Source organism: Rhinatrema bivittatum, chromosome 13 (assembly GCF_901001135.1).
Source record: "Rhinatrema bivittatum chromosome 13, aRhiBiv1.1, whole genome shotgun sequence".
In the NCBI taxonomy this organism is placed as follows: Eukaryota; Metazoa; Chordata; class Amphibia; order Gymnophiona; family Rhinatrematidae; genus Rhinatrema; species Rhinatrema bivittatum.
The window spans coordinates 72,634,531-72,662,512 of NC_042627.1; the positions used below are offsets into that span (position 1 = coordinate 72,634,531).

At 44.1% G+C, this 27,982-nt stretch overlaps 2 long non-coding RNA genes across 3 annotated transcripts; one reads left to right on the top strand and one right to left on the bottom strand.

Moving 5' to 3' along the window:
- Nucleotides 1-170: 170 nt before the first annotated feature.
- LOC115074977 lies at nucleotides 171-27,821 on the bottom strand. Of its 2 annotated transcripts, none has more exons than XR_003852393.1 (2): nucleotides 27,527-27,821; nucleotides 171-506 (listed from the first exon to the last, which is right to left on the bottom strand). It is a non-coding gene; the product is annotated as an uncharacterized LOC115074977 (long non-coding RNA). The 2 variants fall into 2 exon arrangements; XR_003852394.1 differs by lacking the exon at nucleotides 27,527-27,821 and adding an exon at nucleotides 6,097-6,602.
- On the top strand, nucleotides 10,913-13,669 carry LOC115074978. Its single transcript, XR_003852395.1, has 2 exons — nucleotides 10,913-11,414; nucleotides 12,676-13,669. It is a non-coding gene; the product is annotated as an uncharacterized LOC115074978 (long non-coding RNA).
- Nucleotides 27,822-27,982: the final 161 nt, after the last annotated feature.

Below are 27,982 nucleotides of genomic sequence, written 5' to 3' on the forward strand. Positions count from 1 at the left end.
CTGGGAACAGGCATGGAAAGGTTTCAGGCAACAGCAAAGCAAGAGGTGGAAAAAAAAAAAGAGCAACAGATGCTTCCTGACTCTTCGGCTGAGTTAACACTCACAGCACTTGAAGGCATTTTGGGAATAGGAGATGATATGCTGACACAAGATATAGAACATTTAAGACATCGGGACAGTCAAATGTATTCAAAAGGACAGGTTACTCAATTAAAACACTCATCATCTATGCTATTTATACATTATGAAGAATTTTGATAAGATTTCCAAATGTTCTGAGGAAAATGTAGCCGCACAGATTCTACGAGCTGGCGAGATTCCGGTGGTAAATGACGACCATCTTACCAAAAAGCTGAACTGCTCCGCATGGTAACGGACTTCACTTTCTCTTAACAAAAGGACGAGATGAGCTGGCCCCAGGACTGTGATGCAGGAGGACTTTTATTCACGTCGTGAGGCTATCGGGGGGTTCGGCTGCCTCGCTCCTGTGCTCTGGGACGAGGGGGCTGGAAAAAAAAAAAAAAGCAATTACTACTACGGGGACCGCAACGGTTGATTCAAGACGGCTTCAAGTCTTGGAGAAGTCTTCATCGCTGGTCCTTGGCGAGCGAGATCAGTGCGTCCTGAGCAATCTTAGGAAGGTGAAAAAGAAAAGGGGCAAAAGCAGATCTGGATTTAGGCACAGGCTTGCTAGGCCTATGCATAGGGTGGCAAATTTTCTGCCCTGCCCATCGCCCCAAATCCACTGTCCTGCAAATCTTGCCCCCAGAGCATGGAAGGCCCACCTCCCATTGCCACTGCCAGCCCGCTCCTCAAAACACAGTGAAAGCGGGAAGTAAGTCTGCACTCACGAGCCCCCCCCCCCCCCCATCCTCTGGTGCTTGCTGTATAGGGATTTTTTTTTTTGGTGTGCGGGGGCAGGCCGAGTCCCCACGCTCCCTGTGCTTCGAGGATCGCTGCTGGAGCCGAGGTCCGAGGGCGCTGCACATGGAAACTGCCTGGTCGCAGGGGATGTGTGTGGTGGGAGTGCGGCATGGAACCAGAGCGGCGTCTAGGAGCAGCAGCTGAGTAAAACAGGGAAATAGAAAAGCTCCCCAAAAACATGATACTTAGATGTTATTTATTGTGAATGCATTTTTTTAATTAGTCTGCTGAGATGCTGCTCAAGCCAAGCCAAGTCAAGCTGCTAATGACCTTTAATGCTGCTATTTCAATATATTACACCCAAAATTGTATGCTGCTATTCTAATATGTTGTATCCTGCTTGGGGAGAATTTATTTTCAAATGAACAAAATAGAATAAAAACTACCCTCCAGTTTTGCTAGAGTATCAGGCGTGTTCATCGCCTGTGGGGGTGGTGGTAGAGGGGCTTGCAGACTCACAGATTTATCAATAGTTATTTGATTTTCCTTCAAGAGTAGTACATTTCACTAATGCCAGTCAAGGGTCCAAGAGGGGCATGGACAGCTCTTCTGACACTAACCGATGCTATTCGGATGCGGGCAGATAGGAGGAATGACTCTCTCCTTGAATCTCTCGACCCATCTGCCCCATTCAATACCATTGCCCATAAGCTGTTGCTGATACATCTGTCAGAGCTGAGTGTAAGAGGAGGGGCTGTTCTATTTCATTCCTTACAAACTGAAACCAATGGTGTCCAGTGGAGGTCTAGTGGCTCAACCACTAGACCACTTGACTGTGAAGGTCCAAATAGATCAGTGTTATGACCGATCCTCTTTAATGTCTCTTTCTGCAGTAGAAATGTATCAGTTTGTTGATGATATTCAGCAAGTCATTGATGTGGGAACCGATCAAGTCTATACAGTTACTAACCTAAACAACCATTTGAAGGCAGGTGGAGACTAATGTTTTGACCACAGATTGTGGTTAAATCTTCCAAAGCTAGAGACTCTGAGTAAGCAAACTCAAGAGACCTTTGGCTGTTTTAGAAGTCAGAGCAGTGGGCTAAGAATCAGGAAAGTCAAGGTTCAAATCCCACTGCTGTTCCTTGTGACCATGGGCATGTCCTTTGCCTCAGGTACAAACTTAGGGGCCAACGCAATAAAGTGCACCCAGCCTAACACATGGGTTTACACATGGTTGGACATTCTGGGCTGCATAGAGGAATATCTAGTAAGAAAAAGGAAGTGATAATCCCCTTGTACAGGTCGTTGGTGAGGCCTCACCTGGAGTACTGTGTTCAGTTCTGGAGAGCGTATCTCAAAAGGGACAGAGACAGGTTGGAGGCGGTCTAGAGAAGGGTGACCAAAATGGTGGGAGGTCTCCATCAAATGACTTATGAGGAGAGGCTGAAGGACCTAAATATGTATACTCTGGAGGAAAGGAGGCGTAGAGGAGTTATGACTCAGACCTTCAGATACGTGAAAGGTTTTAATAATGCACGATCAACAGACCTTTTCTACTGGAATAATCAATAGAACTAGGGGTCACAAAATGAAATTCCAGGGCAGGACGACTCAGAAGCAATGTCAGGAAATATTTCTTCACGGAGAGGGTGTGGACGCCTGGAATGCCCTGCCGGAGGAGATGATGAAGACAAAAACAGTGCAAGATTTCAAACGGGCATGGGATAAACACTGTGGATCCCTAAAGGCAAGGGGGAGGGGAATGAAGTAAGACATGGGGGAATCTTGCTGGTGTGGCAGATACTACCCTTAACAAATAGCTTTCAAAATGTGATGCAACTCCATCATTGCTCGCTGCTTCAATGGCAGGGGGAAAAAGAGGACAGGATTCAGTCAACAACCAACAAAGACATTGAACTTTACGGTGTGGGAAAACACAAAAGCGTGGGGGTAACTTGCTTGATGCAGCAGTTACTACCCTTAACCAAAAAACCTGATACTACAACTCTGATGCAACTCCAATATTGCTCTCTGCTTCAACTGCAGGGGGGGGGTAAGGAATTTGAACCCAAACAGTAACCAACAAGAGCATGGGGGTAACTTGCTTGATGCGTCGGTTACTACCCTTAACCAAGTCTGATACTACATTTCTGTTGCAATGTCAAGATTGCACATTGCTCTCTGATTCAACGGCGGGGGGGGGGGGGGGGGGGGGGAATTGGACTCAAACAGTAACCAGCAAGAGCTTGTTGGGCAGACTGGATGGGCCAAAGGGTCCTTTTCTGCCGTCACTTTCTATGATTCTATGTTTCTTATCACCGCGCAATTTGGATGTCGATAGAAAGGGGCACTTAATATTTTGCTGAGGTTGCTGAAGTGAATTAGAGTAAAAAAAAAGAAGTAGGATCAAAATGGATGCTTGTACCGAGCGCCCATTGCAATTGGGTGGCCGAGGCAATAAACTATTAAGCGCTACAGACACTCAGTTCTCCGTTAGCATGCCCTTTTTAATGCTGCCTCTCATTTAAATATTACATCAGGCAGCCAGGGGATGTGGCTGCACATTAGGAAAATGGGCGCTCAATATGAGCATCTATATCAGCAAGCATCTTATTGCATCAGCTCTTTAGATTGTGAGTCCTCTGGGTATAGGGAATTACCTACAGTACCTTTGAAGTGCTGAAAAGCAGAATAAAAAAATTTAAAAAAAAATAAAATTCCATAGCTGGTGTGACTTTATCGCCTAGAGAAGTTAAGAGCTTGGAGATTCTCCTAGATGCCCATTTATCCATGGCAAAAGAAGCACCAGCAGTGATAAAGGCCTCATTCATCTGCTTGTGGAAAATTCATCAATTACATCAGTTTATTGACAAAGTTTCAGCTACTACTACTACTACTACCTATGCATTAATTACAGGCCGAATAGATTACTACAATTCGCCATGCCATGGCCCCCTATATCCAGCTACTTCCAAACAAAGATGCAAGACTATTGATGGCAGGGAAGAAATGATCACGCAACTCCAATCTCGAAAGAGCCACATTTGGTCCGCACTGAATTTAGAATCAAAATTTAAAATCTTGTCAATTATCTTCGAAGTGCATGCAGTGGCTCGCCCCCGATTACCTGTCAAGAGTTCCTGTCACCATACGTTCCCACCAGATCCTTGAGATCTTTGCAGTAAGCATTCTTGGAGACACCCCACCCCCTCACACAGGTTAGGTTTACGTCTACTAGATAAATAGTGAGTGGAATTTAACTACTTAATTGTTCTGAAATAAAAGACTGAAACTTGAATGTGGTAGTTGGATAATCAGGGTACCTGCTCCTCATATTTTTAGGTGGTTGGGAGATTAAAGCTCTTGGTGAGACAGGGTTGGGAAGGAACTGGGTTTGCGGATTGAGGAATAGCTTCCTCTGGTCAGGTGGGATCAGGCTGCTGCTCTCTGTAGACCACATGGGGTAAGGGTATGGACAGAAGTTATGATATTTTATATTACTGTTTATAGTAATACTGTGTTCTATTGCACGTGTTCATTTGTACCCCGCTTTATAACTTATTTGGGAAATGTGGCATATCAAGATAGAATAAATACATGATGTGAAACTCCCTGGGGAGCTCCCTTTGAAAACAGACTTCAAAGGGCCTGCAAAAGAGAAGTAGATTCACAGAGTTTGCAGATGCAGACTCCATATCAGGAAACTCAAAATAAACGCCCTGCACATACTTTGCTGGGAAGGCCGCTGTGGGGCTGCTCCTTTCCACCCCCCTTAACAAGGGGTAGGGGGAATTTTCAAAGGCGTTTTCTCCACAAGTAAGCACCTGTTTACCTGCAAATAACCCCTTGCAAAATTGCCCCCTTGCTACATCTGGCTGGCCAGCATTAACATTCTAGTTGGCGACAGATGAGGACCAATTGCCTGCTTGGTTTTGCTAAAATTATATGGGAGCCTCCTTGCAGTTTTACGGTGATTGACTTTGCCTGCTCTGGGCATGCTGGATTTTCTTCCGTTTTTAGATAAGTTATTCAGAAATCCCAAGGAGAGCATCGGCATAATGCATAGGAGGTAACCAGGACCATGGATCTCCCAGGTGCTATGTGCTCTCCCCTCCCCCTCAGCAATGGCTTCCATAAAGCACAGGCCCCCAAAGCCAAAGTCAGATGGCAGGGTGTGAGGCAAAAGAGAAAAAAAAAAACCCTCTGCGAGAAACAACCTAACTAGCAGGTCGATACAGTAAAGTGTGCTCCGTCGGAGCGCACTGTCACCCTGCTCTGGACGCGTGTTTTCCCTTACCCCTTATTCAGTAAGGGGAGGAAAACACGCGGCCCACCCGCGGCACCTAATAGGGCCCTCAACATGCAAATGCATGTTGATGGCCCTATTAGGTATTCCCGAGCGATCCAGTAAGTAAAATGTGCAGCCAAGCCGCACATTTTACTCTAAGAAATTAGCGCCGCCCAAAGGTCGGCGCTAATTTCTTCCGGCGCCAGGGAAGTGCACAGAAAAGCAGTAAAAACTGCTTTTCTGTGCACCCTCCGACTCAATATCATAGCGATATTAAGTCGGAGGTCCCCAAAAGTAAAAAAAAGTAAAAAAAAAAAAAAAAAAAAATTTTGAATTCGGCCCGCGGCTGTTGGGCCGAAAACCGGACGCTCAATTTTGCCGGCGTCCGGTTTCCGAGCCCGTGGCTGTCAGCGGGCTCGAGAACCGACGCCGGCAAAATTGAGCGTCGGCTGTCAAACCCGCTGACAGCCGCCGCTCCAGGCCAAAAGGAGGCGCTAGGGACGCGCTAGTGTCCCTAGCGCCTCCTTTTCCTCGTTTGCACCGCGTCGCCTAATTTAAATACTGGATCGCTCGCACCGGCGAGGGGCCGGTGCGCGCGCCGGGAGAGCAGGCGTTAGTCCGCTCTCCCACGGACTTTACTGGATCGGGCTGTAGGTTTATAAGATTAGTCAAGTGACCGCTTCCCCATCAGAAAATATAACTGTGGCAGTACCAAATCCAGCAGCTAAGACCCCTTAGTCTCTCAGAGCTGTGCAGGTTTTTTGGTGGCAGCTTTTAATCGCAAGCATCCGAGCGCTCAGCCTGACCTGACTCGCAGCCCCATTATACCCAGGGGAGCTGGCGTGGTGAGTGGGTTTTTTTTGTTTTAATACTATTATTATTCTCCTGTTTTCATTTCCAACATTGCTTGAAAGGTCACAGGAATTTCCAACTAAAATTACCCTGAACAAAGAAGCTAAACCCCCTCCGTGCCTCGCCGGCTACCGAAAGGTAATCGGATAAGAGCATCATTCGTCCTTCTTTTTGCGTGCAGCGCCGAGCACCAAAATTGCAGGTTTCTCTGCGCGCGGAAACGGAAAGGCAGGAAAAACATCCAAAGGAATGCGGCGCTCTCGGCTCTCGAAGCTGCAATCCCTCATCACAATTACAGGGGAGCTCGTTTGGTCCTTCAAGGGAAAAGGCGCACGACACCGTTTCCAGGCTCTCTTATGCCAAAAGGCTGCAGTCGGACGGAAAAAAAAAAAGGAAGAACGCTTTTAATCCATTCTTTCACTTTCTTTACGAAGAATAATGCAGCCCCTCCCCCAACCCAAGCTGTGAGTGCTCCCAAAGGCGACCAGCAGGGGGTGGAGGTGCTTTAGAGCCCGAGTCTGATCAAAAGCGGCTCGCCCACGGCAAAATTCAACAAGAGTCCCATCGCCAATGTGTAGTCACTGCACTTTTTAAAGAAGAATTTATTTATTTATTTATTAAAAGCTTTTATATACCGACTTTCTTGATACAAATCAAATCGGTTTACATCGAACTAAGCAGTAACTATAAACCAACCACTCAACGAGACAATTTTAAAGGAGCATAAAGTTACATTATAACAAGGATGCCTTAACTGGGAGTAGGAAAAAAAGAGAGGGAGAACGAAGATAAAGTACTATATACAAGAGAGTTTGGGAGGGAGGCAAGGATTTGGTTTCCGTCACGCGCAGGGGTGGGGAAGCTAACTGAAAATATGTTTAGATAGGGGCGGGGAGATGCATGAAAACAAAACCAGAGAAATGATTAGGAAAAAAGAAACAGTTTAGCCATTAAAAAGCCAGGGGTGGGGGGGATGGGACTGCACTTGCTGCGCCCCCATCTTCCCACGCAGGCGTGACAGGAAAGCTGCGCGTAACGTAGGATTGCTTTTTGTCACGTTATGTTTTTTACTTGGCTGGTTGGTTGTGTTTCTGCCAATAAAAAAATTATTCTGAAAAAAAAAGGGGGGGGGGGGAGGGAAGAAAATAAATAAAGCTGAACCAACAAGGAAAGCTCATTTCGGTAGCTCGAAATTACTGGCATTCTTAAAGCTACCCCACAAAGACGCAGTACGAATGCCTCGCTGCGCACGCGCGACCCACCCTGCAGTAATTTTCCGCTCCCGCCCTTCCCTCCCCGCCCCCTTGCCTACGTGGCAGGAACTGTTTCCATGGTGCCGAGGCGTGCTGAGAGAGGCGGGGCTCCGTTGCCTGGTTACCAGTACTGGTATGCGGCTCTGCTCCGGGGAAGCGGCGACCTTTGTTCCAGCCGAGAGTGCAACTCAGAAACAAAAGCAACCGAAAATCCGTCCGGGGGAACAGAAACCTGAGCAGGGACAGCCCCGGCCACTACTGGTCTTAGCATTGTACAGTTTCTGCGGTAGTTTAACTGTAACTTGTATTTCGGCTGCTGAAGCAGTCCCAGGCCTCCGCTACCTTAGCCCTAGGACGCATAGCACAGAAAATATAAATATTTTCCATTATTAGCACTAAAACAAACAATGCCTGCGTTACCTTTTTCTCATTTGCATTAATAGCTCCATTCTCAAGAACTTGCATTGGTTGCCAATACACTTCAGAATTATCCACAAATCCATCACTATCATCTACAAGGCTATCCACCACCAAGCAACTCTCGATCTACAAATACCACTCAGACGACACACATCCACTAGACCCATCAGAGAAGCCTACAGGGGATCACTCCTCGTTCCCCAAACCAAAACCACTCACCACCTAACTTTCAGAGACCCAGCCTTTTCCACAGCCGGACCATCACTATGGAATTCTATTCCCCCGGATCCAGGACAAGAACCATGCCTACCTACTTTCAGAAAAAGGCTTAAGACTTGGCTATTTAAGCAAGCCTTCCCAGATCCCAATTGAAGGACAGCAATACCATATAAGAGACTTCACAATATAATGTAAATAATTAATCTGAACTGCTCGGTTATCTTACTCTAATTCTCTCCCCAGTTATATGATCCTTGTTGTATTGTAACTTTAAGATCTCTTTGCACTTGTTTATGTTCCGTTCTTTCGTTCACACCCCTTGTTATATGTAAACCGGCATGATGTGGTTTCTAATCACGAATGCCGGTATAGAAAAAACTCTAAATGAATAAATAAATAAATGCCATTGGAGCTTGCCAGCGAAGCAGTGGCGAGGCAATTGTGACTTTTTTTTTTTTTTTTTTTTGAAAAGTGCATGTTATGAAATCTGAAACGATATGCCACTGGTACAAAAAATCAAAAAAGGGCTAATTCCCATAGGTGCAAAATGGGAGCAAGGACCTAGTAAGTCTGACCCTAGCTGTTTATTCAAACAGTGCATTTTTTAATAAAGCACCTGAAAGAAGGAGGGAGAGAGTACACGACTGCGATACTTCCCAAAGCAACAATCCTTGAACGTGTTCACTTGTCTGTTTCTAGGTTTCTTTACATAGAAACATAGAAACATAGAAATGACGGCAGAAGAAGACCAAATGGCCCATCTAGTCTGCCCAGCAATCTTCACACATATTTTCTCTCATACTTATCTGTTTCTCTTAGCTCTTGGTTCTATTTCCCTTCCATCCCCACCTTTAATGTAGACCTTTAATGTAGACAGAATTACGTTTTCCCCCATGCATTCCCACTATTTTGAAATAAAAAGGTGTGTAACTTTTATTATTATGGTCATAAAACTACCTAGTTTTAAAAATCTCCCACAGTCCAAGTTGCAGCTGTTCGTGTTCTATTCATGTGTCAGCCCCAGGCATGTAGGAGGGGGAGGAATGGTTTCTGATCATAATCACCTATTTTAAATCTTCCCAGTCAGGCCTTTGCGGCCCTAACTCAAAGCTTCCCTACTCCTGGGAGGTTACAACCTAATCAGGACAGACAGACCTAGTATCTCTGTATAGCGTTGCCTACAGCTGGTGTGCGCTATACTAACAATTAATAATAAAGAATCTTAGAAACAGGCAAGTTAGTATGTTCAAGACTCTACACAGTTTTGTCACTAAGTACACTCATTCGCTCCCCTTTTCATGTGCACTTAACGTTTTTGTTAGGAAAGAAAATAAAGGAAAGAGGAAAAAGAGGCTGCTATAGCTTTCTAAAGACGTAGCTGAAAAGGTAAAGGAGAAAAGGTTAACGTTCATAAACTACAAGAGATCGCAGGAAGAGAAAGACAGGCAACAATATCTGGAGCAATTAAGAGAAGCTGGGCAAGTAGTCAGAAATGCAAAAATTCAAATAGAAGAGCTCCCAGGACCCCCGCTGGACCACCGGGTACTTTAGAAAGTTGTTTTTTTTTGGGGGGGGGTCAGGAGGGTGGGAAATTCTAAATAATTAAGTTTAAAGGGTCAGGGTGGGGGGGTTTCGGCTTGCAACAGCCGGAAAAAAACGCTCAGAACCGCGGGAACGAAGATTTCCCGCGTATTTTTTACAAACCCGATACCAGAAACCAGTCCGGTACCGATTCACATCCCTACTAAAAAATGCAGTTATGCATTTCAGCTGCAAAATCTCAAGGGACAGGTACAGTATTGGAGGTGAAATTCTTCTAAGCACAAAGGGAGAGTGGGATCTGGGGTGATTGTATCTGAAGCTCTTATGGTGGCCAAATAGGTGGATCAAGCAACAGCAAAATCAGTCACTTCATTAACCACTGGTAATGTTCCCAAAGCTTTCCCTCGGAGCTGTTCATTCTCTGATTTCAGTTAGTTTACAGTAGGTCTTTTTAAGTCAATTCTTCTGACCTTTGCGCCAGTTTCTCCTCTGGGCCCTTTTAGTAAACTGTTATCACTGTAAACCTTTGTGAAGGCTTGCTCCAAACAAAGGTATATAAAAACAGACAACTAAATAAATAAATAAATAGTAGAACAAATTTGTTTTGCTTTTCATAGAGCGAATCTTGACTTAAAGCTACAACGCAGAATAAACTGGGCCGGTGCAAGAGTATTTGATGCCCTTTGGTGGTATTCGCTCCGTCACAGCACCCCTCTGGGCCTTCTGCTGACTGGAGTTTGCCGCTCTAGGTGACTACCTAATTTGCCTAATGGAAACACCAGCCCTGTAAATGAAATCTAATTATATCAAAATATCAGCTTGTCTGTTCCCTGATTCTATTGTAGCCCCTCTTGAGGTTATTCCTAGGTCTCCTCTTTCTTTGATGTAAGTTATTCTTACAGTTTCAGAATTTGTTGTGAAATAGAAAGTGTGCCTATTTGGTTAGGGCTGTACTCAGCCTCCTCCCTCCTATATAAATTAACTCCTCTGTGTATATTTTTCAGCCCTGGGTGCTGCATCCGTACATTTATACGTGCTGGTGTCACGCTGCAGGTGGTTCTGCGGAGCATCAGCACAGCAGCGCCCTGATACATGTATAATAACAGGAGCAACTTTGTAAAGGAGGCTCTGATACTGATACTGCTTTCAGAATTACAGTACTACAGAGAGTTGCCTTGGACTCAATTCTAAATCCTAACATTTGCTGGCCTAATTTTAGGCTGCCTGTGAAAATTCTCATTTTAATCAGAGCTAATTCAGGGCTGGGTTTAGGAAAAAGTGCAAGCCCAGTCCTAACTGAAATCTGAAATGGAGTTGCAGGAATCTGTCTACCCCCTTGGGATCCTGCCAGGTACTTCTGATCTGGATTTGGAAACTGGATACCGGGCTTGATGGCTGTTTGGTCCCAGCCAGTATCGCATGCTCTTATGTACGTGACAAGTCCAGAACACAGCATTCCTGGAAACTGGTTCAGTCAGGGCCGGTTTTAGGGTGGGGCAAGCAAGGCGTTCACCCATGGCGCTGTGCAATCAGGGGCGCCACAAACCCATGGATTTTTGTGGTGCATGCATGCCACACCTCAGGCCGTGCAAACTCAGACCCAGCCTTGGCAAGAGATCAAGAGGAGCAGCTGGAGCCCATGATGCCACTGCTACTTATTTATTTATTTAAAAGTTTCTATATACCGCACCGCTGGGTAGAAGTCTATCCATCTAGGCGGTTTACAATAAGAACATACACAATATCGTAACATACATCGTTTAAAATACGTCACATTTACATTAAAATTATTTATCGTGCTAAACAGTGTAAGGCTCAGAGTGGAAGAGTTCGTTGTTGTATATTATAAGCACGTGTGAAAAGGTAGATTTTTAGCATTTTTTAAAATTCCGTACGATTTGCCGTTAAACGGATATATTCTGGAAGTGAGTTCCATAAAGTCGGACCTGCAACTGAAAAAAGCTCATTTTCCGGTAAGTGCTAAGCTGACAGTTCTTATTTCTTTCCCATCTGTGCCAAGTCTGGGAGCAAGTTCAAGCGCCTTGCAGGTCAGCACTTCCTGCCTGCTGATCCTGTGCATGGAGCTCAGCATCCAGAAAATGCCAGCCCAGGGCTCGCACAGCAGAGAGGAACAGTGGCAGCAGCTCTGCTGCTGAACAGGTATTTTGCATAGGAAGGAGGCTGGAGGAACAGGCAGATATGGTGGTCACAGCTGGCTGGGGTGGGGATGGGGCAAGGAGATACTGGGAGGGATACAAAAAACACCCCTGTTTTTTTGTAACTGCTTCCCCTTTGCACCAGTTTGGTTCTACTGTTCTTTGCACCCCTTGTTTGTATGTAAACCAGCATGATGTGACTTGTTCATGAATGCCGGTATATAAAAAACCTAAATAAAATAAATAAATAAAATAAAATGAAGGGAAAGGCAGGAAGCAGATGCTGGGAATGGTAGTGAAGGTTAAGAGACAGAGGGTATTGGGAATGGGGGTTTTAAGAGAAAAGGGAGTGGGTGCTGGGGGAAGGAGGCAAGGGGCAGATGCTAGGGGATGGGGTAAAAAAATAGGAGAGAGAATGCTGGGGAGGGGTAGTGGAAGAGGCAGGCATAGGATGCTGGGAAGGGGAATAAAAGGCACAGGGTGGAGGTGGATTTGGGGAGACATCTCTCAGTGTGCTTCACAGCAGAGGCATACCTGGAGTATTTGGCACCAAATACTCCAGGTACGCCTCTGCTGTGAAGCACACTGAGAGATGACTATCAAGCTACAATAAGGTGGAGCAGGTCTTCAGTACTGCTCAACCTAACCAGATGGTACCAAGGAATTCGTGTTTTGGTTCCAATGACTAAAAAAGCAGTCTGGTGCGTAACCAAAAACAAAACCCAAACCTACAAAGGAAAGGCTAGACTCTCTTTACATTTAATATCAGGTACAAACTTAGATTGTAAGCCCTCTGGGGATAGGGAAATACCTACAGCACCTGAACGTAAACCGATGTGATATCTCAGATCGAATGTCGGTATATAAAAAAAAATTAAATAAAATACAATTAAATAAATATGTGGAGCATATTAAAAAAAAAATGCTGCATATTCCTTTACCTTCTTTTTATAATTCTAAATAGATGAAACTGTCCACTTGATTTTTCATCTCAAAAGGAAAAGCTCAGGTAAATACATTATTAACACCCATTCTGGGTTTGATTTATTAAGCGTCCTCTCCTATTGTGTACCCTTAGGTCTATCAGACATGGCAGCTAAAGAGAGGGATCCCTTGCACGCTCTCTGAACCAGCGCTACGTTGGCTGTGTGCGTGATTTATGTGCTGCACGCAGCCTGTGCTCTTGTCCCCCTCCCCCACTCGGGGGGGGGGGGGCCCTCAGAGCTGTTTACTCTAAAACTTGATTGGCCAAGGAAAAGGGAGGATCCAGAGGCTGGAATTGGTGGCGCTACAGGGAGGCTTGAACAGGCCTGCTTTTGTGCTGCCTTGGCAAGGATTTGCTGGAGCCAGCTGTCGATTGCACAATGATCTGGGCAAGGTGCTTTCTCTGTTTCTTGTGAAAAGCAAAATACGACTTTAAAAATCGGTGGAAACCGGACAAGCTGAGAGCTAAAGAGACTGAAAACCTCAGCTAGCTGGGATTTGCAAGTAGCTGCAGATTTCTTAAAACGGTCTTGCTGCAATCAGACTGCTAATGACAAGAGGCAGTTTGTGTGTTTTAAAAAATATATATACTTGTGTATGCTTTACAGTGTGGTCTTCTAATTTAGATTATATTTTGAACAAAGTAATAAAATTGCTAGTTTAGTCCATGTAAATATGCAGGAAAATAGTCATACATGTATTGGGTTCACCATAGAATTACAGTATGTTACGCTACCCCTGCAAATGTATTGTAAGGAAGGAGAGCGATTGTTACATTTTCTTTGCACCCGAGAGTTTAAGAGATTGTATTGATTCTTTCTCTGCCAATGGTGCCTCATAGAGAATCGTTAAAGAAAATTAACTGCTCTTGTTCAGGGCTATGCCATTTCTTCTTTCAATCTGTTGTTGTTATTCCTCAAATCTAAACCCCCCCAACGAGAGAAGTTTGAGATTATAGTTTAGCCATCATGGAATAACTTTATGGTTTAATTGCTTTGTAAGAATGTTATCTTTAATGACTAATCAAGTTTCTATTCTATTGTAAATGAATACTTTATTTGTATTGGAAATTCAGAAAAAAAAGAATTGCAGTATGTTTTATTTCATTTCTGGTGCAGTACTATAGACCCCAGTTGCTCTCTGGCTTTCTCTGCTTATCCCACACTTTCCTCAATTTCATTACTGTTCTTTGCGACCACTACCAATCTTGTTTGTTGCCTGCTGCACTTCCGTCTGATCTCAGACTGCATCCCATGGACCTTCAGTTTCCCAACCCACGAACTCCCGATTCCTTTGCTTGTCTCAGAATTGTGTTTCTTCATGTTTGACTTGGAATAAACTGGGAGGTTTCAGTAATCTGCTTCGGTTTGGATGGCGTGAAATTATTAGTGTTAACGTCAAACAGGCATCTTTGCTCTGCTAGCTGTGGGCTATATATATATTTTTTTTTTTTTACCAATACCTTCTACCCTATTGTAAAAAAACAAACAAAAAATCCTCAAAAACAACTTACGTACACAGATAAGAGGAAAACGCCAGACAAAATGTCAGCGCCACTGATCTTTTGAACTAGAAAATCTCTGAAATCCCTTACCCACCCACGTCATTCCACTCTTCCCCCCCTCCCCCCAAAAGAAATCACAACATAGTTCCTAGAGATTTTCACTGCAGAGTGTTATTAGCGTTATTGGTTCTGGAGAAAAAAAAATCTGAAACAGGAACCTATGTTCTAGAAAGCTCAGGTCCATTTCTGGATAATTTTAATGTTGGTCTACTAAAAGGTATCACAACTTGCAAAAAATTCAGTTTCTATTAATTGGAAGACAGACAGAGATAATCAAGGATCCAAGTGAAGATGATAGAAAACTACTTAGCAGATCTTAAATGGCTGACCCCCTTTCAGCTGAGTTCATACAAACAAAAATATGCTGGCAGATTAAAAACTGCTATGCCTGCCCAAATCCCCTCCTGGCTCCATTGCCTCATACCTTGGAGCTGATGTACTCATGAGTGTAAAAGTTTGCAAAGGTTGCTTTGTGCGCCATAGGGCTATGGCTGTATGTTATACTATTAGCCCCTTTAGTGTGCAAATTTACACATGCAGATTTTTCTTTTAACTCCTTAGCTAATGAATCACTGCGATGCAACAATTATGCAAAGCAGGTTATTAACTATGAGCCCACAGTAAAATTAAATGCACTTTGCGAGTGCAGTTTCACAAAAACTCAGTGAAGTACAGTGAAAGTTTTTTTTGAAAAGCTTTGTAGCAAAAATAGGTAGCAAATCCCAATAGAAAAATAGCACAGCCTCTTTATTTGATCTATGGATTTAACCTTCTTTTCCCCATAATAAAGAATCCTCTGTGCTTGTCTTATGCATTTTAAAATTCTATTACCTATTTTGCCCCCACCATCTCCATTGGGCTACTGTTCCTTGCCTGCCACCCTTTCTTTGATGCATGGAAATGAAGGTTTACAAACGAAAAACAAACAAACAACAAAGTGATATTCCAAGAAAAAAGTAACAATACATTCCTTGGCTAGCTTTTGGGGATGTTTACACTCCCTTCCTCAGGTCCAAACAGAACAAGTAGGGCACAGCAAGACATGACGTCGCCAGAAAATGCAACTGAATCATAAAATATTTTACAATCAGTGACGAATTTAGGGTTTTGCCATCCTTTTGGGGTTGTCACACCCCCACTCTTCCCTGGTAAGGTCGGTCAACAGGGAGTAGAAAATCAAAGGCACAGAGCCCCAGTTTCCTGCAGCGGCTCAGGGGTAGATTCTGTGGCAAGATTTGAAAAGCACATTAATAAACGTTTCCATTATAAAAATAAAGCCATTTTCCAAACCTTGCTTGTGTCTGTATAATTTCTTTTTATGTTCAAATCTCTTTTATTACATTTTTTACCAAACAAAACAAAGTTTCCAACACCAAAGACTTGGGCAATGATATATCAACCCATGGTTCAACTCTCAACTAAGAATAACGAAATCCAACCTTAGGAAAAAAGAAAAGGACTGGCAAAAATACAAATGCCCCTTGACCCTGCAAAGATATCGCACGCAATTCGCCACATAAAAAAATGATTCTAAACACGAAACGCGATTACTATAGTGAAAAGATCAAAAACTCCACCAATAACGCCAAATCCCTATACAACATCATAAACAACATCATATCTACAAATAACAACTCCCCCACAACTGGAACCAAAAATTTAAGCCAAGACCTTGCAATGTTTTTCAAAAACAAAATAAGCAAAATACCTGGAGCCATCAACAAATCCTCAATCACAGAAGACCAAATTTCCATAACAAATATAATACCATGGTCTAATTTCGAACCAATCTCAAACACTGAAACAGAAAAAATGCTAAGAAAAATAAACCCAGCACGCCATGAGCTAGACATAATCCCAACACGAGAGCTAAAGGAAATAGCGCATACCATAGCCCCAACAATAGCAGCAATTATAAATAAATCTCTCGAAGAAGGTGAGCTACCAGTCAAATTAAAAACCACAACGATCAAACCAATAATAAAGAAGAAGAACCTAGATCCTGATGATCTAAACAACTACCGCCCAATCTCGAACCTACCCCTACTTGCAAAACTGACGGAGAAAGCGGCACTGAAACAGCTCAATGAACACCTCGAAAACAACATCTTACATCCCACCCAACATGGCTTTAGGAAAAACCACAGCACTGAAACACTGCTACTCAACTTATCAAACAATATATTAAGAGGTTTCGATAACAAACTAAGCCATTTACTAATCCTACTTGAACTTTCTGCCGCATTCGACACAGTAGACCACAAAAGCCTAATTTCAAGACTAGCAAACATAGGCCTCTCAGGCAAAACTTTAGACTGGTTCACCTCCTTTCTCAAAAACAGATATTTCAAAGTCAACTTCAACAAGAACTCATCTGAAGCCATCCCCCTTGAAACAGGAGTGCCGCAAGGGTCTGCGTTATCAGCCACACTCTTTAATATTTACCTACTCCCACTCTGCCAACTCATCTCAGGCCTAGGTGTAACTTACTATATGTACGCAGACGATATACAACTCCTCATACCAATTACTTCCATCATCAAAGAGGCACTGATACTAGCAGCCTCCCACCTTGAATCAATTAGAAACATGCTAAACCACCTAAAGCTATGCCTCAACATGAACAAAACAGAATGCATTCTGATAGAAAGAAAAAACTCAGGATCAAAAACCAACCATTCCATACAAATAGACAACATCCGTATCCAACTAAATGACAACGTAAAAGACCTCGGTATATGGACTGATGATGAACTCAACTACAAAAAACACATTCCAACGAAAACCAAAGAAGGCTTTCACAAACTTCAAATACTTAAACATCTAAAACCGCTGCTTCACCACCAAGATTTCAGAACTGTCTTACAATCTCTTATTTTCACCAGCATCTACTACTGCAACTCACTCTTGATAGGACTCCCAAAAACGACCTTAAAACCGCTACAATTACTACAGAATGCTGCAGCCAGAGTCCTATCTGGCAAAAGAAAATCAGACCATATTACCCTGGTACTCAAAAGTCTACACTGGCTACCGGTTGAAAAAAGAATTGAATTCAAAATCCTGACAATCTTACACAACGCAATATACAAAGCAGATAACACCGCACTCATTAACATCATACAGATACGCAGATCGCAATGCACGACAAGAACCGCAAGTAAATTACATCTAGTCATACCATCACTTCCTTTAGCTAAGCTATCCAACACAAAAAACAGAGCCATCTCTATTGCAGGACCAAAATTATGGAACTCACTACCAAATTACCTGAGCTCACAAAGCAACATTAAAACATTTAAAAAAGAGCTCAAAACATGGATCTTCAGTCAAACTTTCAAAGAAGGTTGCGATGGAGAAGGTACAGAGAAGGACAACCAAAATGATAAAGGGGATGGAACAGCTCCCCTATGAGGAAAGGCTGAAGAGGCTAGGGCTGTTCAGCTTGGAAAAGAGACGGCTGAGGGGGGATATGATAGAGGTCTTTAAGATCATGAGAGGTCTTGAACGAGTAGATGTGACTCGGTTATTTACACTTTCGAATAATAGAAGGACTAGGGGGCATTCCATGAAGTTAGCAAGTAACACATTTAAGACTAATCGGAGAAAATTCTTTTTCACTCAATGCACAATAAAGCTCTGGAATTTGTTGCCAGAGGAGGTGGTTAGAGCAGTTAGTGTAGCTGGGTTCAAAAAAGGTTTGGATAAGTTCTTGGAGGAGAAGTCCATTAATGGCTATTAATCAATTATACTTAGGGAATAGCCACTGCTATTAATTGCATCAGTAGCATGGGTTCTTCTTAGTGTTTGGGTAATTGCCAGGTCCTTGTGGCCTGGTTTTGGCCTCTGTTGGAAACAGGATGCTGGGCTTGATGGACCTTTGGTCTGACCCAGCATGGCAATTTCTTATGTTCTTATGTTCTTAAGGTATCGGGTAACCACACATAAATTATCCAACACATAACCATCTTCGGTTATGCAAGAACAATCCAAAGACTATGATAGAGAATGCATAAGTCCGATATTGCACTGACATAAATGATACTATACTATAAATTTAGTCACAGTCTTAAATCATAGATAAACCTAGCGTTGACATCCAATGTGCCTGACGTGCACATTTTTACTCTCAGAAATGAATACCTGCCCAGAGAAGGCGTTCATTTCTGAGCAGCCCAAAAAGTGCACAGAATAGCAGAATGTTTAAAAACATTTTTTTTAAAGTGTTCCGTGGTCAGATTCTATCCCCCCAGGTCTTGGAACTAGGGTAGGCAGCTCTGATCCATGAGTGCCACAAACAGGTCTGTCTTCAGGATATGCACAATAAATATGCATTAGATATCTTTGTATACAATGGAGACAGGTAATGCAAAATATCTTATGCACATTTTCTATAAATAACCTGGAAACCAAAATGTATTTTTGGCACGTGAGGACAGGAATTGCCTACCCCTGTCCTTGAACCTCCCTTCTTCCTACCTCTCCTTTCTCTCTGGATCCTGTAACCTACCCCCCAACCCTCCTTCTCCCACCTCTGCTTCCTCAACACCAGAACCTCCCTCCATCCCAGATTCCTGATCTTCCCCATCCCTCACTCTCCCCTCCATCCCCAGTGCTCTTTTCTTCTCCCCATCGTCTGTCTTCTCATCCTCTCCTCCCTTCTTCCTATCCCTCAGATCTCCCCCTGTACTAATACCTGAGATCCCTCTTCCTCATCCAGTAAAAAGAAAATAAAAGCCAGAACCCACCATCGATAACGCCCCTGACAAATGCAGTGCATTGTTTATGGAAAAATATGTGGAAAAGATGGGCAGTTTTCAAAAATGTTGAGATTTTATGAGAATCTGGGACAGAGATATCCAGGGGCAATATCACCTCTCTTTTTCTGCTGACCATTCCTCTCCCTGTGCAGCCAAGCATCTTTCTCCTTTTACCGTTAATTTATCCACCTGTTTGGCCAACTTAACATCAGATACAATCACCCCCAGATCCTGCTCTTCCTTTGTGCTTAGAAGAATTTCACCTCCAATACTGTACCTTCCCCTTGGGTTTTTGCAGCTCAAACGCATGACTGCATTTTTTAGCGTTAAACCTTAGCTGCCAGATTCCATCTAGACCGTTCCTCAAGCTTCGCTAGATCACGTCTCATGTTTTTTTTACACTTTCCTGGCTGTCTATCCTGTTGCAGGTTTTGGTATCATCTGCAAAAAGATAAATCTTCCACAATATAGTTTTAATCACCTTTATTTCAGTGCAATCAATTGTATAAACCTGGCAACCACATTACCCTCCAGTTTTAAGAACTAATAATAATTAAAAAAAAAAAAAAAATTCTTCCACTTTTCAGAAAATAATTGTTTAGATAAAATGATCCTATTTTCAGCTCAATAATGTTCTGTTAAAGGAAATGTAAGGTTTGTCTGTTTTCATAGCTACTATTATCAGTTTGGTTGTGCGTAAAGTCAGGCTTTTTTCTGTTCCTATTAGACACTGTGCATCTACCAAAGAACTCACAGAGGGTGGATTACTACTTTCTATTTCTTCCTAGCTGATATAGCAAGTCCATTCTTCTGCTTGGCTCAGCCAAGTATAGGAGTTCAGAAAAAAATATTTACCAATTATAGAGCACATTCAGGTAACTAAAAGAAAGGAGCATACTACGTTAAAAAAAATGCTACCCTATTCAGTCTTCTACAGCAAGAAATTTGAAAAGAGTGACCTTGTAAAGGGGTCTGGGTTTTCATTAAAAGGAGTCAAGTCTGGCCAGCACTGTGGCTCGGTTGAAGTGTTGTACAGTGCCATGTGGGGGGGGGGGGGGGGGCCTGGATTTGCTCTCTGGGTTATTCAGCTCCAGCCATGTTATTACACCATGGGGTTCAGTGTTATGGAAGCAGTCAAGGAGTAAGGATGTAGTTTTTCCACACTCTGGTGGAGCCTCCCAGCTTCACCCAAAGGAGTTTATTTTAGAAGTAATGCCTCCCAGTGCACTCCTTGCCTGAGGGTCCATCTTATATTTTAGACTTTTAAGCCTGATGCCCTTTAAGGGCAGAAGGGCTCTCACCAGGGGGCCGAAGACCTGTGAACCTACTCGAAACCTTGGGTGGGCAAGCACCAGTGATGGATCCTGCTGCGAGAGACAGTGAGGGCAGAAGAGATTCCCGGTTTAAACTTGAAGGTATTTTTTGGGCTTAAGAAGAGTGGGGAGGTTTCTGGATCCCTTTTCCCCACTGGGATTTCAAAGCGAAGAGCTTGCCTGATCCCATTAACTTTTCCCCAAGAGAAGTTCCCCAGAAAGATCAGAGAATAAGGATGAAAGAATCATTAAAGAATGAAGAAGAAGAAGAGGAGACCCCATCCAGATTTCTACCATCAAAGGACCAGCACGGGCTGGCTGCCTGAGAAGAAGATGCCTACAGGTAGGATTTTTGGCAATAAAAGTTGAGGACTGTTAAATGCCATGCCATTTTTTTATGACGCTTATGGCCAGGGAGACAAGAATACTTAGATTTTTATTCAAAGCATGATTTTATTGCCTCTGACAAATAGACCACCACCATCTCATTGTATACAGGAAGTGATCCTTCTTTTATAGATAACATACAATATTGTGGAAGATTCTAATGTGCGTGACTGCCTTAGAGAATAATTTACATTGGTTGTCATGTCAACAGCATGATAAAAATCATCCCTAGCTCCCCCTGAGTATTTCTCCAAGATGGGGCCCATTTACCATCACTCTTTAGGTAGTCTTTTGTTCTGTTAGAATCTTGCTGGTCAAGGTAATTAACACATCTGAGGTTGTGTTTATTGAAACCCCTGAGAAAGAGTGCTTCTTATTGTGAAGGATAGCCTGAAGTTCCCGCCGTTGGTTTCTCCTTGGTTTGACCCTATGATTAGGTGTCACCTTATGGAGCCAGCTTAACTGCCTGTACAGATATCCTGGGAATTCTGCAAGTCATGCTCAATAAGTCACTTTGAGGTCACATAAGCTAAGAGAGCAGAGGATGCTGGGTCGGTTACCGTTCTCCCTGTTGGTTTTCTGTTCAGGCACCACTCATCAAGACACCTCCATCAGGATTCCTGTACAGCTGCTGGGAGAGTTTGTACATTTAAAATCAGAGGTCTGGTAAAAGGACGCCGACCCACCCACCCAGTATAATACCTGTATCATCAGTTAGATGTAAATTCACATTTCTGGATAATGGACTTTAATTTATGCCTATTAATCAATAAAAACTTTTAACACCTAGACCTGATCCTGTCTGACTTATTATACAGTACCCACACACTGGTGACCTTTTCTCATTATCTGGGCCATAAGAAAGAGCTTCTCCCCACAAAAAGAGTCCCCTCCTGGGGATTAAGAGTCAGTGTAGGATGGAATGGTTAGCTGGAGCAGCCCCTAAAGAAATAAATTAGTTATGTGCCCTTAGGAACAACAATCCTCCAGAAAAGGGATTACGCTTCTTTCAAAGAAGGCAGTATAAAAGGAAAACATAACATAACATTATGGAAGCCCTCAACCCCCCCCCCCCTTTACCAGGGGTCATACTCCCAGCCCCAGAGAGCACTGGACTTATTCAATCAGAGTGGGGAAAAAGTCTCCCTGGATCCCATCGAATGGGATCGGAAACTTCTCCAAGGTCAAACTGGGCAAAGGTTACCTTTAACCGTAATACACTCCAGACCACGGTTGTGCTCCAAACAGAAAGATTATTTACTTGCAAAAAATATCGTTTCATCCAGGAGGAGGATGTGGTCTTGAAACCCATGAAATACATCTTTTTTTTTTTGGGTAGTCCAATAAAAACCATCACAGCCCATGAAGATTATTAATCCGTGGCAAACCACTGGCTAGGAGTGGGAGAGTCCACCCCTTTTCTTCCTCCCCCCCCCTCCACATCAGGCTTTAGGAAGGCACCGACCAGCCTGGGGGTCACCACCAATAATCAATGCTCCTGCCCTTCAACAGGCCGATGCAATATCGGCAAGTGTTAAAGGGGCGCCCATGATTGAGCGCCTGCTCCCTCAACATGGGCTGATCCACCTCTCCGTGGTGAAAAGGAGGCACTAGGGGAAATTACGCGCCCCTAGCACCTCCTCGGCAGTGGGTACCCGGGTGAGGCCGGTTAGGTGAACGGACGCTCGTTAATTGAGCGTCCCTTTTTCTAACCTGACCGCCAGCACCTTTTTTTTTTTTGAGACATTTCTAATTTTCTAGTTCTTCCAACTTAATATCGCCACGATATAAAGTCGGAGGAAGTACAGAAAAGTAGTATTTTCTGCTTTTCTGTACACTTTTTGGGCTCCTCCAAAATTAACGCCTGCTCGGGGCACACCTTTTTTTTTTTTGGCATCGGGTGGAACAGAGAATAGACTCATCAACATGCATTTACACGTGATGAGCGCCATTACCTACGTGCGCGACTGGACACGCATTTTGGACGCGCTAACCCCCCTTTTTGCATCAGGGGATATGGACGTGCGTCCAAAGCGCGCCTCCAATCGCACGTTGAGCCGTGTGCTGTGGCCAGCACACGGTATTGCATCGGCCTGAAGGTGTGTGCTCATACCTGGAAAATGTGACCCCCCTTCCCTCCAGGCTGCCTGGGAAGGGGGAGGGTGAATGAGAGAACAGAACAGTTCTTCCTTTATTTGCTCTGCCTTGTGCACAACTGACCCCTCCCTCCTGCAAGGAACAGGAGGGGAAGGAGGAGCAATAGGAAGAGAGAGGCTGCATTACAGAGCAGAATGTTTCTTCTCCTGTCTATTTAGTCTGCTCCATCCTTAGCCCCACTTCCCCTCCTGCTCCCTGCATGGAAGGGGAGGGGCAGGAGAAGAAAGCAGAGGGCTCTCCTCTACCACAGCAGTTCTGGAGGATAAGCACTAAGTTTCAGCCAACTACAGAAGAATTTAAAGAAACAGTGTTTTCATGGAATTATAGAGCCCCACTGGGATCCCTATGAAAGTGTCGCCTTCTGGAAAGGCTATGGATTTAGACAGGGCCGGATTTAAGGTCACGGCATTCACAGGCAGTGCCATGGTGATGGGTGCCTCTTTGAAGCCATGCTGACACATGACACTATTAGCAAGCAGAAGCTGGCTTCTCTTTGGCCTAGATATTTGGTGCCTTCATAATTCAGCGCCCTAGGCAATTGCCTATGCCTAAATCCGGGTCTGCATTAAGAGAGAGGACAATATCATCTATGCCACAGCACTGCCATGTGAGGCTGCGGCAATGGTTCTTTCCTTTGTCTATAGAAGACAGAGACTCCTAGAGGAGGAGTTGTTTCTGTGGACCCTTGGGCTGGGGTGAAATTGGCTCTACCTGCAGGGAGGAGCCCTCCAGGTTCTCACAGACAGCAGGCAGACCCAGGCGAAGCAGAGACTGGTCAGGAGCTTCAACTTTACCAGCCCATGTTCCCCTCTGGTTGAATTTTTGGGTGCTGGGCCCAGCAGGACTTAGGCGAAGGTCTCTGCTGACTATGGAAGTGGTCCAAGGGCAGGCTATGGTTAGAGGCAGAAGGCGTCCAGGCGTATCGAGAGTCCAGGCAAAGGGTCAAAACCAAGTATCTGTCCAAGGGAGAGGGACAGATAGGGCGGAGGCAGGAGGGGGCTGGACAGATGAAGGCAGGAACAGGCAACACGCACTACAAGATGTAGCTTGACCTGTTGCTGAGGCAGAGTTTAATCGGGGAAGCTACCCTTATATAGGGCAATGCCAGTGATGTTATTAGTAGGGGCCGTGGGGACATTCCCACTGCGGTCCCTTTAAATGGCCCGAGGTCGGGGGTGCGCACTGCTAAGGGGAGGCATGGGTAGCAGGAGCTGGCGGCGTCCTGCTGCTTGGCACTCGGCAGCTTCCCTCCAGAGAAGTCGGTGGTGTCCTGCCGTGCTGGGAAGAAGAGTGTCCAGCCTGGCCACGGAGTTGAGAGTGGCAGTTTGCAAGAGCAGCCCACGGGCTGCCGAACGCAACAAGAGTTGTGGATTTTTAAAACTACGGGAGAGGATTATTTTTTCGGTTTCCTTTTTCCTGAAAAAACCCTAGGCTCAATTCAGTGGGATATCGATTTGTGGAGATTTAAGAGACTTTCTGATGGATATTACCTTTTCAAGTTAGGGAAGATTTCTTATTTTGGATCTTCAGTTGAACATTTTTCCACCCTTCCTTTCACCCTTTTCTTTGGGAAATTTTTTCTCATCTGATTCACTCAGCTCAAGAACAGTGCTTTAAAAATGATAAGATAGTAGTAATGGTAGTAGTCAGTGCCCACATGGAAAAAATTCTTGGAGGAGGTGTGGATATTTATCCAGTATCCAGAGAAAGAAGCGGCACCCATAAGGTACTTACTCAGAGCATATACCCATCTGATATACACCAGAGAGTCAAGAAGGTACGTAATCGGTGCAGGAGAGAAAAAGAAGAGTGGAAGAAAAGAATCCAGCCAAAGCTTCAGCATTATTCAGGTTCAGTTCACAAGGAACTCTAAATTGGAGGGTGCGTCCGTTGTACAGAATCCTGATAGTCCCTAAATTCCAGTTGGTGGAGGCCCTAAATTTTAGGTAGGAATAAAGGGGACCTAACAGTTCATGTGTTTATTTCTGGATGATTTACTAAAGGAAAACTGTATTCTGTGCCATAATCATTTTATTGTTCGAGCGCTTCAATAAAGACTTTATGTTGCAACATCAATTAAGCATCCCCCTGTTTCTTTTAAATGCACTTGGTGATTGATATATTTAACTCTGGAAGGTAGCCTCTCTTACTTCCCCTCCCCAACATCCCCTGAACGGGGTTGTGTATGTGACACAGTCCTCATCCCCCCATATCTTCTGTGACAGACCCTGTGAATCTTAAAGCTTTCTCTGAGTTAAGGCTTACAAAATACTGGAATTACTGCTACAGAAAACAAGCTTGTATAGCATGAAGAAAGCATGGAAAGCCTGCAGCAATGAATGAGTGCCAGAGTAAAAAAAAAAAAAAGGTCTTTTGGAAGGATTGAAGAGCAAGAAAATTGGGGGATGTCAGAGTAACATCTGATTTACTGGTAATTCGGAAAATGGGAGAGACCAGGAATTGCAGCAATGGTTTGAACTTTTACTGCCTCAGAAATGTGGGCGTGCTGCAAGCTGTTCCTTCTGTTCAGGATATGCGTACAGTCTGGATGAGGAACAGAGTTTTTGTCTCTGTTCTAGCTCTTTAAAAGTGAGGTCAGAAGTGGAAGAAAAAAGTTAAAGCCTGGATTTTCCCCTGGTAAAAAAATGGATAGGGCAAGGTTATTTCCAGCTGGTTTTCCAGAAGGTGGGCTAAGGTGTATGTGGTGTAAGCTTTGGGTCGGTGGTGGCTGGTTATAAGAACTATTGGTTGCTAGTTTTAAATTTGGTCTGTTTGTATTGTGCTTGCTTTTATGTTTGCTGTATTTTAATGTATGATGTAACTTTTTTGAAGCTACGTTCACCACTTTGGGCAATCTCTTAGTGAGCAGAATAATGGTATAAACATTTTTAAATAAAAGAACAAATATCTACCACTTAAATATTAGGGCATTTGTCAACTTGAGGTTTATAATGAAAAAACAAAATGAGGCCAGTGATCGCATGGGTACTAAATTATGCTGATAGGGCTTTGCTGTTTTGAGCAGACTGCATCACTATTTGGAGGATAAAAGTAAACAATTCTGCTTTTCTAGGATTTCTGTACACAGGTGGTGGCGAAATGCTATGAAATAACATCCTATTGCTCCAAGCTAGTTCAGAAAGATTAGTCTTGTTCTTCAGTATCCTGCTAGGCTGCAAGTGTTTCAAAACAAGAGCAAGATCTTTAAAGCAAGTCGGGCATTATATACAAAATGGGAGAAAAAACAGGAATTTACCAGTTCCTTTCAAGAAAAACTAAATGGTAGTTACTATGTGGTATCATCTAGGAAAATGTTGAGTCCATATTAGAGTCACCTAGTAGACAATTTAAATACAGAAGCTACTGTAGATAACTTAAGAGTATATTAAGTTAGCACACACTCCTATGAATGTTTGCCTCCATGAAGTGCAATTACAAATTATGCATTATGCCTATTTTGATAGATGAAAGTTGTTTAAAATGGAATTTGTTGACTCTGATATTTCTCATGTTAGCTTGATAAAGGCACTTTCATCACAATTTAAGTATGGTAAACTTTTGGGAATAGATTTTCCATACCTTGAGAGATATTTAATATATCTTTATTGTGTGCTGGGATTGGAGCTGTACTGGGAAGGAGATCCTCAGATAAGAATAAAGATAAACACATGGAATCAATGATTAATCAGACTTCCTGCCTTTGGTCTGCTCTGAAATACAATGGAGATGGGGAAGGCTGCTGATTTAGGTATTGGGAAAGGGAAAGAAAGGCTAAGGTGCTATGAAAGAGGGGCTCAGAGAACTGCTGGGAGATGGCTACAAGAGGGAAAGATGGCTTGCAAAAGGGGATTCTGCCTGGAAGAGGGAAAACTGCTGAGGGTCTGGGAGAAGAACAGAAAGGACAGGAACTGTGAGGGGGAAGAAAGGCTGGAGGAACTGATAGCGGAGCTGTGGGAGAGGAGGCGTACTCACAGGCTGAGAGGGTCTGGGAGAGAGAGGAGGAGGAAAAAAAGAAAGAATGAGGAGGAAGAGATTAGGAGAATGTGAAAAAAGAGGGATTGAGAGAGGTTGGTGGGGACAGGCAAAGACAGAAGGGGAGAGACTGTGGTGTGGATGGGCTGTGGGGGATAGGGAGAAGAATGACCAGTGGGACTGTGTGCTTCGGAAGCTTTTGTTTTGGTCACATTACCTGCTCCTCTCTGGCTGGTTCCGAGGGGGGCTGCAATTTTTGCTGAGTTCAGCACCCCCAATCATGTTCAAAAGCTGGCTCCTATGATTACAGCAATTGTGCAGCTTGCTGCAGAGACCTGGACTACCTGGAAAGCCTTAAATTGCTATCTTAGCCAAGCCAGGGCATGAGCTGGCATGGTAAAAAGTCCACCAGAACTGAGACCAGCTAATGTGCTGAGAAGCAAACCATGCAACACCCTGTGGCCTGCCTATTGCTCCAGGACCCATGCAGGGTGCAGGAACTTGCTAAGGCCAACCTAGGAGCACTGAAATGCAGAGCAGGTGCTTCCATTGGGCAAAGTAGGCGATCACCTAGAAATCCTGCCAGTATAAGGCTCAGAGGGGAAAAGCCAGTATTGTCAAAGGGAGTGCTGTGCTGGAGCTGCTGTCAACGGGTATGTTGGGGGGTGAAGGGGGTTCATAACCAAATGTTCGCCTAGGGCTCAAATACTCGTGCAACAGCGCTGCTGAAAATGTGCTTATCAGTGGAAAAAAAAATGACATAAGAAGATCGTGGTCTCAGAGTGCCCCTACCTCAGACGCCAGTATCCTTCAGCACAACCTTCCGAACCACAAAATAGGATTCTGCATTGTGAAATGAAATACCGAAGCCATGATTTTTGCTTCCAGCAGGTAAACTGAACGGGCTCGTAGCAGAAAGTCCTGCTTTAACTAGTGTAACACATCCCGTGAACCTGGCAGCTGTAACAGATGTTTTCCCGCCGGAGGACGGGCGAACTAACATAGCGCCCACCCCCCCGCCTTTTCTTCGGTGCGCATGCCCTTTGCAGTTCAGCTAGAAGCACAACGCGCCACCTTCCTAAGCCGAGTTCACCGCGCATAGGATCTGCGCACGCGCAGTGTGCTATATGTGTGTGGGGGGGGGGGGGGGAAGGGGAGTAAAGTCAAGGCTGTTTTGGGGCGGTACTAATGACGTTTATAGCGAAAGCGCAGCCACCTATGAGGCGCTCAGGCCTTCGGAAACCAACG